This window comes from Littorina saxatilis, linkage group LG1 (genome assembly GCF_037325665.1).
Source record: "Littorina saxatilis isolate snail1 linkage group LG1, US_GU_Lsax_2.0, whole genome shotgun sequence".
Lineage (NCBI taxonomy): Eukaryota > Metazoa > Mollusca > Gastropoda > Littorinimorpha > Littorinidae > Littorina > Littorina saxatilis.
Genome location: NC_090245.1, coordinates 87754875 through 87766934, shown reverse-complemented (window position 1 = coordinate 87766934; position 12060 = coordinate 87754875). Strand labels below are relative to the sequence as shown.

General features: G+C 38.9%; 2 long non-coding RNA genes across 2 annotated transcripts; one reads left to right on the top strand and one right to left on the bottom strand.

Moving 5' to 3' along the window:
- The first annotated feature begins 231 nt into the window (after window positions 1–231).
- Window positions 232–2965, top strand: LOC138982971 (uncharacterized). The gene is made up of 3 exons (XR_011461023.1): window positions 232–372; window positions 1293–1395; window positions 1880–2965. It is a non-coding gene; the product is annotated as an uncharacterized lncRNA (long non-coding RNA).
- Window positions 2966–3086: 121 nt separating this feature from the next.
- Window positions 3087–4700, bottom strand: LOC138982963 (uncharacterized). The gene is made up of 2 exons (XR_011461020.1): window positions 4124–4700; window positions 3087–3746 (listed from the first exon to the last, which is right to left on the bottom strand). It is a non-coding gene; the product is annotated as an uncharacterized lncRNA (long non-coding RNA).
- Between the last annotated feature and the right edge of the window lie 7360 nt (window positions 4701–12060).

Below are 12060 nucleotides of genomic sequence, written 5' to 3'. Positions count from 1 at the left end.
GCAAGGTATCGTTCACTGAACCAACACGTAGTTGCCCTGTACAGGGATTTTCTCATTAATTTGAAGAAGAAGATTACCACTACCACGTTTTTGCAACCTCTTTTCAAGGTGCATGATCATAATATTTTATGCATTCTTTTTGTTTTTAAAGATTGAGTCTAACTTGAAATACTCAAATAGGTAACCTTCTCGGCTTCTGATCGGCCGTTCCCAATTATTTTACTTGCAGGTTGGCATCAATCAGAAAAGAGCTAGAGCTAGTATGTTCAACTTCAAGGTCTCCTCTCAGCTGAAAAAGCCAACCGATTGCTGCATGATCTTGAGGCTGTCACTGACAGAAGTAAAATATTTGATGCCACTGCCGCAAATCAGGTAAGAGTAAGGCGAAGAGGTTTTATTATGTACAACTGTCAGTGTTATGATGTACAGTGTGTTTTTTCCTTCCCCTCCCTTACATTCTCAAGTTCTGGTCAGAATAACTCATATGGAGGTGTGTGTGTGACTGTGAGCAAGACTGGAAGAGTGTTTTCATTTTATTGTTATAATTCATGTTCAGGGATAATAATAAAATAATGAACACCTAAGAGTCCAAACCACAGAACTGCTCGAACCTCTTAGCTTTATTTCACCAGTAAGATGATCATGCAGTTCCTCCAGTATTAGAATCATTTTTAATACTAGAAGCGCATGACTTTCAGTGTGTACCTTTAAGTTTAATAAAGTACAATGTATTGCTGTAAACAGTCACTCACTCACTCACTGTCAGGATATATATCTCATTCTCAGTGAAACTGTGTGTCAAGTTCTATTATTTTTTTCCTTTGTGCTCTACACACATGCATACATGTTATACATACATATATATATATATACATGTTATGTAATATGCATGTATATATGCACACATCAACTTGTCTACATTGTATGTCTGTCACTCTATCAGTCTATGTGAACAGATTCAGTTCACTGATTCAGTCAAAACTTCACTAAATGTAAAAGGACTTATAAAATTTTATATTCTAGAAAGATATCAATGCCACTGTCCACAGTATCATAAGAATCAAGCGTTAATGTTGGTTTGGTCGTCTGTTGTCGTTTTTTGTTGTTGTTGTTTTATGGGGGAGGGTGCAGTGTGTAAATTCATCTGGTTCTGTGGACAGTGTGTTTGTTGTTCCTCCACATAGCTAAATATCATACTGCATGTAGCTCCTAGTACTACTTGTCCTGTCAACTAACTGTTTTAAATTTGTTGCTCAGAGGAATGTTACTTCAGCCAATATTATATATTACAGGTTGGCATCGATCCGGCACAGTGGAAGTAGCAGATTGATTCCTTCATGATTGGGAGGCTGTCAAGACTCAAATGGGAAATATTTCATGCTAATGGCAATTCAGGTAAGAGTTCTGCTACATGATCATATTGTGTTTTATGCTCCCTCTCAGTCTCAAGTTCTGGTTACATTCTGACTGTTGGTGTGTGTTTGTGTGTGAGAACCGAAGTGTGTTTGTGTGTGTGTGTGTGTGTGTGTGTGTGTGTTTGATTTTCCCTGGCCAGTCAGGAGAGCTGCCAGACATTAATAGTAATAATACCTGCAGATTTTTCTAGCCCTGCATATTGATGTTACAGACCTTTGCTTTGCTTTTTGAATTTGATAGCAAGCGCTGACAGGGAATGTGTCTTCTATATTTCATATTAAAAAGTAGGCATTGGAACTTGTCTATCAGGGAATTAGAATGTTTACGCTCTTGGCATTTATGTGGGTTTAGTGTGTGTGTGTGTGTCAGTTACAAACACAATTTACTCCTTACTCATACTTAAAACTTGTTCTTGTCATTGTGTTTGAATTTAAGATCAGTTCCTTTGTCATTCATTTGTCAGTAGGGACAGAAGATGACGAAGACCTGGCCAGTGAATGTGGATGAAAAGCAGTGCTATCCAGGTCCAGCTGTGATCGATGGGGAAACTACAGCAACAGCGGCAGTAAATGTCCACTCAGTATTGGTTGTACTGAGCTTTACAACTTGTTGCTATTGTAAATTTGTGTCAATGTTTTAAAGGCCCACTACGCCTCATTTAAAAAGTTGTCCTCACCTTTAACATGGGATAAGACCATCCCTCCACTTGGTCACAGACCAAAAATCAACACTTTGACTGCTTTCTGTAGTGAGGTAGATGTTTTGGTGGTTGCGGTGCATTTATTTTTTCTTTCGAAGAAGCTGTACCTGAATGTATTCTTTAAAAAGATACCACTCTGCATAGAGAGCCTTGAGGCAGTTCATTTTTGGTATGCAACTATTAGTGCCCGTATGGTCTTATTTCATTTAAAAGCCTCGGGGATGTCGTCAGGCGTCCGACATAGACGGATTGAAAGGCTCAGATGTCTGATTCACATAGCCGCATGGCGGTCAGATGTGATCATGTCCTATCGTTTTGAACTGAGCGCTGTCATTGTCCTATAAGAACTCTATTCCTTCGGACAGCGCACTATTCTATATTTTTCTCTCAAGATACACATTTTCAAAAAGCGACCGAGCACTCTCGCGTAATTGTGCACTGAAGTTGTGCAGTGCGGATCTTGTGTTTTCGGGAATTCCAAACCGTTTGTGATATGGGCTGTTTGGGCACACCTGTCTGCAGCACATTAAAGTTAGGAGTACGGGAGACAACTCCAACTGACCATAAGTCTTGCATCTGCTTTTGGTTTCAGTTCAAGACATTTTGACGAAGCGCATTGAATTATGCCACCGAAATAAAACTAAGGCCTGTCCACTTACAAAAATTGCTCGTCAAAGTACAGTAAATCTTACATTTTGTTAAGGAAATGTGCGGCAGTAAAATTGAATTTGGAGAATACATGGAATAACCTGGTTTTCTGGGAAGTGACATAAAAATAAATAGAACAATTGTGAATACTTCTTCTTCTTCTTCTGTGTTTGTGGGCTGAAACTCCCACGTACACTCATGTTTTTGAAAATGTGATGTGAATTCATTCAGAAAATTCTAACTCTGCGCAGGGGCAGTCAGGGTGTTGGATGTAGAAGTAGGTATCCAAGTACACAGGCGGTATTACAATTTACATTGTAACTCTTATTCCATGTAAAAAAAAAAAACTATAAAAAAACAACTTGCCAGATCTGTGATTGTGAACCAAGGAAAGGACTGACTGTATTTAAAATAATTCCAGTAATGAGTAAATCTTTCATTCTAGCTATTTCATGTTTTACTTTCTTGCATCACAATAGTTCAATGTTCATACAAACAGTATAATGCACTTTATGAGTATAGGGTTGCAACAAACTTTAAGATGGGAAGGAGAGAGAAAATAAAGATATTTGTACCATTATGTATATAAAGTACATCATACCAATTACCATGCACAGTATTACTATGCATCTTCAAATACATGTATGAATAATTTCATCTACAAAGTACTTGTTATTCAATTTACAAAGAACAAAAGACTGCTGAATGATCTACATCAGTACATGTTTATAGCTTCAGACTACCATCACCAATACCCAATGTTACATATATTTTACCATACAGATTTGACAAGCAAAAGCTGTAAGTGGTAAAGAAATGTGTAACTTACTCTTCAGGAGTAGTCTGTAATGTAAAGCACCACGCCAAGTCATCCTGATATCTCTCCAGTACATGTATGCATCCATGTTTAAAGGTAAACTGTTGGAACTGGAAGACAGGAGCTGTATGAATGATGCACATCATCTCTGGTTTCTCGGGAGGCCTGAAAACAACCATAACAATATTATCATAACTATTAACATGTCTTGAAAATGAAATAAGTACTATTTCAACTTCACTATCAGACGATTCAGAGCAAAATCACTCACTAATTCAGTAATTGTTTTGTTTATTCTTTTACAACCATAGTTCATACACTGATACAGCAGCATTTGATTATGTGCATACAGATTAAAGATCAAGCATTTTCTAAACTTGAGTAAAAAAAAGAACAGAACAAGCACACACTCTGTGACTCACACTCACAGTCACATCCAGTTACTCATTAACACACACATACACAACAGATGAATCTTGCTCAGTTCTACAAAGGCCACGTTTGCTATGGTCATGTCTTGGATTTTAAAAACAATAACTTACCTGCTTGTTGATCCAAAACGATGATTGAAAATCGGTGAGAGTTGTGTAGAACAGTGCGATTCGTCGCCAACCTCCCCATTCAAGGCAGACCGTGTCCAAAATCAGCTGTATCATTCACATCCCGATTGAATTCTTTCAGAAGGGCAGTCGGTGTTTCAACTTCTTTGTCGGTATATTTCTCTGGTGGACGTGTTGAACTGCCAAATATTAGATTGTTTTCAATAATATCAGTCACGACGGCCGCCATGTTTTTTGTCATCAATACTATTCATGTACTCCACTAAGGAAGAGCGTTTTATTGTGTCTTAAAACCGACTTCTCGGGAAAGTGATCAATCGAATTTTATGGTCCACAAAAACTTGCTTCATATTTTATTTAAGGGCTACTTTTATTTGCCTTTATTTTTATGGCGCACATTTTGTGCCCCACATTTTGTTTTGGCCTTCATTTTGTGGTCCACAAACTGGAAATGTGTCCCACAAATTTGTGGGCTTATTTTTGTGGTCCACAAACTGGAAATGTGCCCCACAAATTTGTGGGCTTATTTGTTGGATTAATGACATCGAATGCCAAGGATAGGCTGTGTGTTGGTTAACAGACAGAGGTGGCATAGCGGGTCGCATGCCATCAACCGGATCGATTGTAGGTGATGATACAACTGACAAGCACAGGGGCAATGATTGCCGGAGAGAAAAGGGGCAGGTTGCTAGCTGCGATGCTGGGATGAGAGCGAGAGAGAGAGAGAGAGAGAGAGAGAGAGAGAGAGAGAGAGAGAGAGAGAGAGAGAGGGAGAGACAGACAGAGAGAGAGAGAGAGAGAAAGAGAGGGAGAGAGAGAGAGAGAGAGGGAGAGAGAGGGAGAGACAGAGAGAGAGAGAGGGAGAGACAGAGATAGAGAGAGAGAGAGAGAAAGAGAGGGAGAGAGAGAGGGAGAGAGAGAGAGACAGATACAGAGAGAGAGAGACAGATACAGAGAGAGAGACAGAGAGAGACAGAGACAGAGAGAGGGGGAAGAAAGAGAGAGAGAGAGACAGACAGATAGACAGACAGACAGACAGACAGACAGACAGACAGACAGACGGACACAGAGAAATATAAAGACAGATAATAGGCAGATAATAGGCAGATAGAATCAGAAACAGATATACGAGTATACAGGAACAGATACAGAGAGAGTGAGGTTTCGACTTTTAAAATAGAGAGAGATAGAGAAAGAAACGAAAGAGAAAGAAAGAGAAAGAGAAAGAAAGAGATTGAGAGATGGAGAGAGAGTGCGACAGAGAGAGATAGAGACAGAGAGACAGACAGAGATACAGAGGGAGAGAGAGATTGGGTTTCAGAAGTTGACGGCGAGGAGAAGATTAGTTCTATTGTTCTGTCGTTCTCTGCGAGGTGGCCTTTAATTCTATTCCTTCCGTGTTTTCTTGTGGTAGCATTCACTTTTTACCTTATTACCTGATTTTTTGGAGCGAACTTTTGATCCGATGTGGTCCTTAGCTGGGCACTAATTGGTAGTTAATAATACATTTTCTTTAAATTGCATCCTGGTTTTTTTTCAAGAAATACTGCGTTGGAAAAAGTTATCGATCATTCCGTACTATCTTTTTGGACGATTTTAGGTGTAGACTGAACCCATTTTAAAACGACATACAGATGTCACATCTGAAGTACCACCTCGCCTTGCTTATCCTTTTCTGTTTTTGTTTGCAGAAAAAAATGCTACTCATGCAGAGAATGGCTAGAGAGTCGGTTTTCGGTCAATGACCTATCAACATTTCAAAACACCGACTGAGGAATTATTTTCTTACAAAAATACCAGTATGGTTTCCAGATCGCGTGGATTGTTAATGAGCTTTGGTGCACCAGGACCAGTCTCACATCCGCGCAAAAAAATATTCCACTGTGCTCAGAGAGCACCCAGACTGTTCATGTTTTGTGTATGTGACAATGTGAAGAGATTATTATATACGGTTTTGAGACGAGCATTTGGCTTTGCCTTGGGCGCCAGGGTCGGTGTAACTTACACCTCTGACTTGTAGGTGAGGACAGTTGTCTAGAACAGCGCGGTGCATTTTCCTTGAATGAGGGTGCAGTGTTCGGTATAGAACTGAGGCGCGTCCGCCGCGACGGTGCCTGAGCTAAACATTGGCGGGTACTGCTCACAGCCCGGCACACGGCACTGTAAACATTCCCCCTCCCTTCACCTTTCTCGCCACCATTGGTCTCATAGCTATATATGAAGTCTTATATCGCGCGCGTATCTCCAGACTCGGACTCAAGGCGCAGGGATCTATTTATGCCGTGTGAGATGGAATTTTTTACACAATACATCACGCATTCACATCGACCAGCAGATCGCAGCCATTTCGGCGCATATCCTACTTTTCACGGCCTATTATTCCAAGTCACACGGGTATTTTGGTGGACATTTTTTTTTATCTATGCCTGTACAATTTTGCCAGGAAAGACCCTTTTGTCAATCGTGGGATCTTTAACGTGCACACCCCAATGTAGTGTACACGAAGGGACCTCGGTTTTTCGTCTCATCCGAAAGACTAGCACTTGAACCCACCACCTAGGTTAGGAAAGGGGGGAGAAAATTGCTAACGCCCTGACCCAGGGTCGAACTCGCAACCTCTCGCTTCCGAGCGCAAGTGCGTTACCAGTAGGCCACCCAGTCCAGTCCAAGAGATGGTCTTATCTCATGTAAAAGCCTGGCCAAATCTGAGACAGTGAGCGGAACTGTTTACACGGGAACGAGTGTGCCTTTAATGTTTTATGAAGAGTAGTTTGGCATATGGACGAGCACAGGCAATCCAATGGTGTGGCTGCGTACAATGTCAATTATTAGTTTTCTGTTAAACTAGCTAATTATTATGATCGTTACCGGTGAAGAAATAAAAATCAACAGCACAATGATACAGCCAAGTGGACTCGGTGCTTTAAAGAAAAGAAACTAGAAAGAAAGAAAGAAAGAAAGAAAGAAAGAAAGAAAGAAAGAAAGAAAGAAAGAAAGAAAGAAAGAAAGAAAGAAAGAAAGAGAGAAGGGAACAACTAGAGACAAAAGGACAGACAGGAGAAAGAGAAAGAGAGAAAAAAGAGAGTAGGCTTATATAAGAAAAACATATTTTTTCTAAATATTACACCCCTCTCCAAGCAGTGAAACAGTTTTCGAGCTTCATACTTAGCTCACGGTTGTGTTTTCGCGTAGCTTAAATTTAAAGACGCAAGGTTTGAATTGTGTGAAGGAAAGTGTCTTAGAGTGTACAAACAAAAGGTCACACTACATGCGAAAGCAAAAAATTGCCGCTCGTTATCGCTGCAAACATCCCATTACCTGGGCTTCTCGCTTCCAAAGTGCATTTATAATTAACACTTACACTCTTCAACACAGAGAACGGATGCTTCTTCACTTAACACATTTGGCTGAAAGAAACAACAAGTCGCGTAAGGCGAAAATACAACATTTAAGTCAAGTAGCTGTCGAACTCACAGAATGAAACTGAACGCAATGCAACGCAGCAAGACCGTATACTCGTAGCATCGTCAGTCCACCGCTCATGGCAAAGGCAGTGAAATTGACAAGAAGAGCGGGGTAGTAGTTGCGCTGAGAAGGATAGCACGCTTTTCGGTACCTCTCTTCGTTTTAACTTTCTGAGCGTGTTTTCAATCCAAACATATCATATCTATATGTTTTTGGAATCATGAACCGACAAGGAATAAGATGAAAGTGTTTTTAAATTGATTTCGAAAATTTAATTTTGATAATAATTTTTAATTTTTTAATTTTTAGAGCTTGTTTTTAATCCAAATATAACATGTTTATATGTTTTTGGAATCAGAAAATGATGGACAATACGATGAACGTAAATTTGGATCGTTTTACAAAAAAAATTTATTTTACAATTTTCAGATTTGTAATGACCAAAGTCATCAATTAATTTTCAAGCCACCAAACTGAAATGCAATACCGAAGTCTGGGCTTTGTCGAAAATTACTTGACCAAAATGTCAACCAATTTGGTTGAAAAATGAGAGCGTGAGCGTGACAGTGCCGCCTCAACTTTCACGAAAAGCCGGATATGACGTCATCAAATACATTTATCAAAAAACTGAAAAAAAATCTCGGGATATCTTACCCAGGAACTCTCATGTCAAATTTCATAAAGATCGGTCCAGTAGTTTAGTCTAAATCGCTCTACACACACACCCACACAGACACACACACGCACATACACCACGACCCTCGTCTCGATTCCCCGCTCTGTCTACGTTAAAACATTTAGTCAAAACTTGACTACATGTAAAAAGGAGGAATAATTGCAATCACACACACACACACACACACACACACACACACACACACACACACACACACACACACACGCACTCATATACACACACACACGCGCGTGCGCGCGCACGTACGCACGCACGCACACATAAACACACACACACACACACACACACACACACACACACACACACACAAAGACATACACAAACATACCGACAAAATGACAGACATACACACAGTGAGACAAACCGACACAGAAACCCCCACACATGCACGCACGCACTTATGTACGCAAACAAAGACGTAGAGATGCTTATAGAGAAACACTTACGCAACCAAAAAAACACGCACACAAACACACAGACAGACAAACTTCATTCTTGGTAGAGAAATGCATTTCTTTCTGTATTGCTTTCTCTTTAAGTGCACCTACCTCGCAGAGAGAGAGAGAGAGAGAGAGAGAGAGAGAGAGAGAGAGAGAGAGAGAGAGAGAGAGAGAGAGAGAGAGAGAGAGAGAGAGAGAGAGAGACACACACACACAGACAGACAGACAAAGACACAGAGAGAAAGAGATAGACAGACAGAGGGAGAGACAAACAGACGAACACACAGACAGACATAGACAAACACACAAACAAAGACACACAGACAGACTTCACTATTGTATGTGCAAGTAATTTTGTTAAACCACACGTTACGTTCACCACTGAACGTGAAACCATGTAAAACGTTACTATCTCAGATAACGGCACTGACGCTACCGGAAATAGAATTTATCAGTGAAATTCTACCATCAATTTAGTAATCGATGCGATGTAAATTATCCTAAAACTGTGGTATGATCACGACATCGTTTAGCATTTAGGATCAAATGGTGCTAATGTGTACACAATGCACTAATCACAGACAACAGTTATACACTTTACGTACATGTAACTCTCCAACTGACATTGTCTGCCACTTGAAACAAATGACTTTCGAAGAAAAATTAACTCCAATATATAAATATTATGTATGATTTTTAATAATTACTTGCACTTTTTGAAAATAAAGCTTTTTCTACGATAAGGTGTTTACCCCCTAAATGTATAAGTCATCCGGTAGAAAAACCGGAAGTATCGTGTACTAAGCATATGTATATGTTTAAAAAGTTAATTGTGTTAATGTAGAACATCTTGCCTATGTATATGTTTAGGTTTTGAATACTTTAGGGGAAAACCATAGCCATTATTCATTCATCTTCAACTAACACCCCTAATCTCAGGGCACATTTTGTTAGTGGGGGTAGGATTTCAATCAGTCAAAAATCACTTTCATTCAATATTTTCTGCCATTTCAAATACATACACGTAATTGCACAATTTCTTGAATTTTAAGATGCTTTAACTGACTATACCAAGAAAACCTGCACTTTTTGTAGAGTTAGTTTTTTGTCCATGATTTATGTTTAAAAATGTCAATTTTTACGACAAAAAATGCTAACGGTTGCCTCACCAGAGGACACGTACCAACGACGTGAATCGTGTCTGCCAATTAAAATGCATATATTTTGAAATAAGGGGAATCATAACATATTTCACTGTAAAGTGTCTCACTCTAATACCTTCTGGGTTCATTGTGTATTTGGTTAAGTGAATTGCAGATAAGTTTTTTTTGAAAATGAGAGCTATACATATATTTTATTAAAACTGAAACTGGTGGAGTGAAAAACAGACCTGTTTTGAAGAAGTCGTACTAAAATCATTTATGGGCTTGAACTTCACAGTTTGCGTGTTATCTTTTAAAGAAAACCCGTTTTCATCACTAACAATGACCTAATTTACACATACATATCGGTCGGTCATAGTCGCGTTTTTTTTAGAGAGGTAGTGTACAAAATGTCGTTTTGTACGTTTAAATTACATGTCCATTATTTTAGTCATATATCAATCAATAAATAAATGCGCTTACTTTTATTAAACGTTACTTTCACTTTAAGATCGCTTCTAACATTTAGTATAATTTCTGACAAATGCACGCTATGTAATAAATTGATAATATTATGGACGCCATGTGGTAAAACCGGAAGTTGAATTATTTTGCGATAGCAAAATCCTTTTACAATGATCACTTTCCTTTTATATTAAGCTGATCTTTAACGTTATGGGTAAAAAATCTAACAGATTGAACCAAACTATCCTTTTTCAAGCCTGTGTATGTGTAAACTCTTTTTTGCTTCGACCCGGTTCGGTTTTCGGAGTTGATTCAAAATCATCCATTATGTATCTTACGTGACTGTTGTTTTCCTAGGTAAATTAACAATTGTTGATGTAAAATAATTCTAGCTGTGAGAATAAACAATTTTTTCAAGATGTTTTTGATTGCTGTTTCAACCAGGCGTTCAGTTAGCTATACATATCGATTGAGAAAATGGCATTTCCTGTTTTGTCGTCCGCATGTTATACAGATGTTGTTAAAAATAAAACTGTGTATACGAATTAGGCATTTTACTTGCTGTCTGATGGCAAAAATCTTTAGCTTTCGTTTAAGGTATAATTTGCTTATATCCGTATGCAGTCAAGCGGTACATGACGGTTTTTTGTAACCTACCCCCTGCGTCATGGCTGCATTTTTGCAGAATATGGGTCATGTTTCAAAAACGCTTCTCATTCTTAGGTGGTTGGGTTTAGCCATTTGTCGTTTACCGAACTGTGGCTGCAAATAAAACGAACTTTCCAAAAAACATAATATCTAATGTGACCACCAAAAGTAACCTTTCCACTATAGCCAGCCAGGTGACTATACATGCGAAAGCAAAAAATTGCCGCTCGTTATCGCTGCAAACATCCCATTACCTGGGCTTCTCGCTTCCAAAGTGCATTTATAATTAACACTTACACTCTTCAACACAGAGAACGGATGCTTCTTCACTTAACACATTTGGCTGAAAGAAACAAAAACAAAGGAGGAAAGATTAGAGGGACGAAAGATAGGAAAAAGAATTACAGAAAGAAAGAAAAAAAAAGAAAGAACGAAAGAAAGAAAGAAAGAAAGAACGATGGAAAGAAAGAAAGAAAGAAAGAAAAGAAAAGAAAAGAAAGAAAGAAAGAAAGAAAGAAAGAAAGAAAGAAAGAAAGAAAGAACGAAAGAAAAGAAAGAAAGAAAGAAAGAAAGAACATACTAAAGAAAGAAAGAAAAACAAAATATGGCATTAACATGTTCAATCAAATCAACACAAAGCACTTGGGAACTTACTTGACATTTGGTACAAACAGCTAAATCTATTTTTCTTACGGGCAATGGAAAACATCACAGGCAGCCTTATCATTCTGAGACTCCGTTCAGAGCCTAACCACAATCACAGAACTCAAAGATCAACCCTGTGAGGAGATAAATATTCGGCAATAGCGTGTAAGGTACGTTTTTGGTGGGTTGGCCGTTCGTTGGGTTTAGGTAGTGGCAACTAGGTTGTATAGTTGCCAGTTTTATCTCCCACAATTCCGAGAGGAATGGGTCACGTGAGATAGAACGCGGGAATACGTCACTGAACGAATGGTTTTCGTCCTGTCAAGACGTGTTGGTGCACTGTCTCTCTTTGCTTTGCTTTCATTCTTCTCTAACCTTTCTCTGTACAAGTTTTAGTTGTAGGTTAGTTGAAGTGTA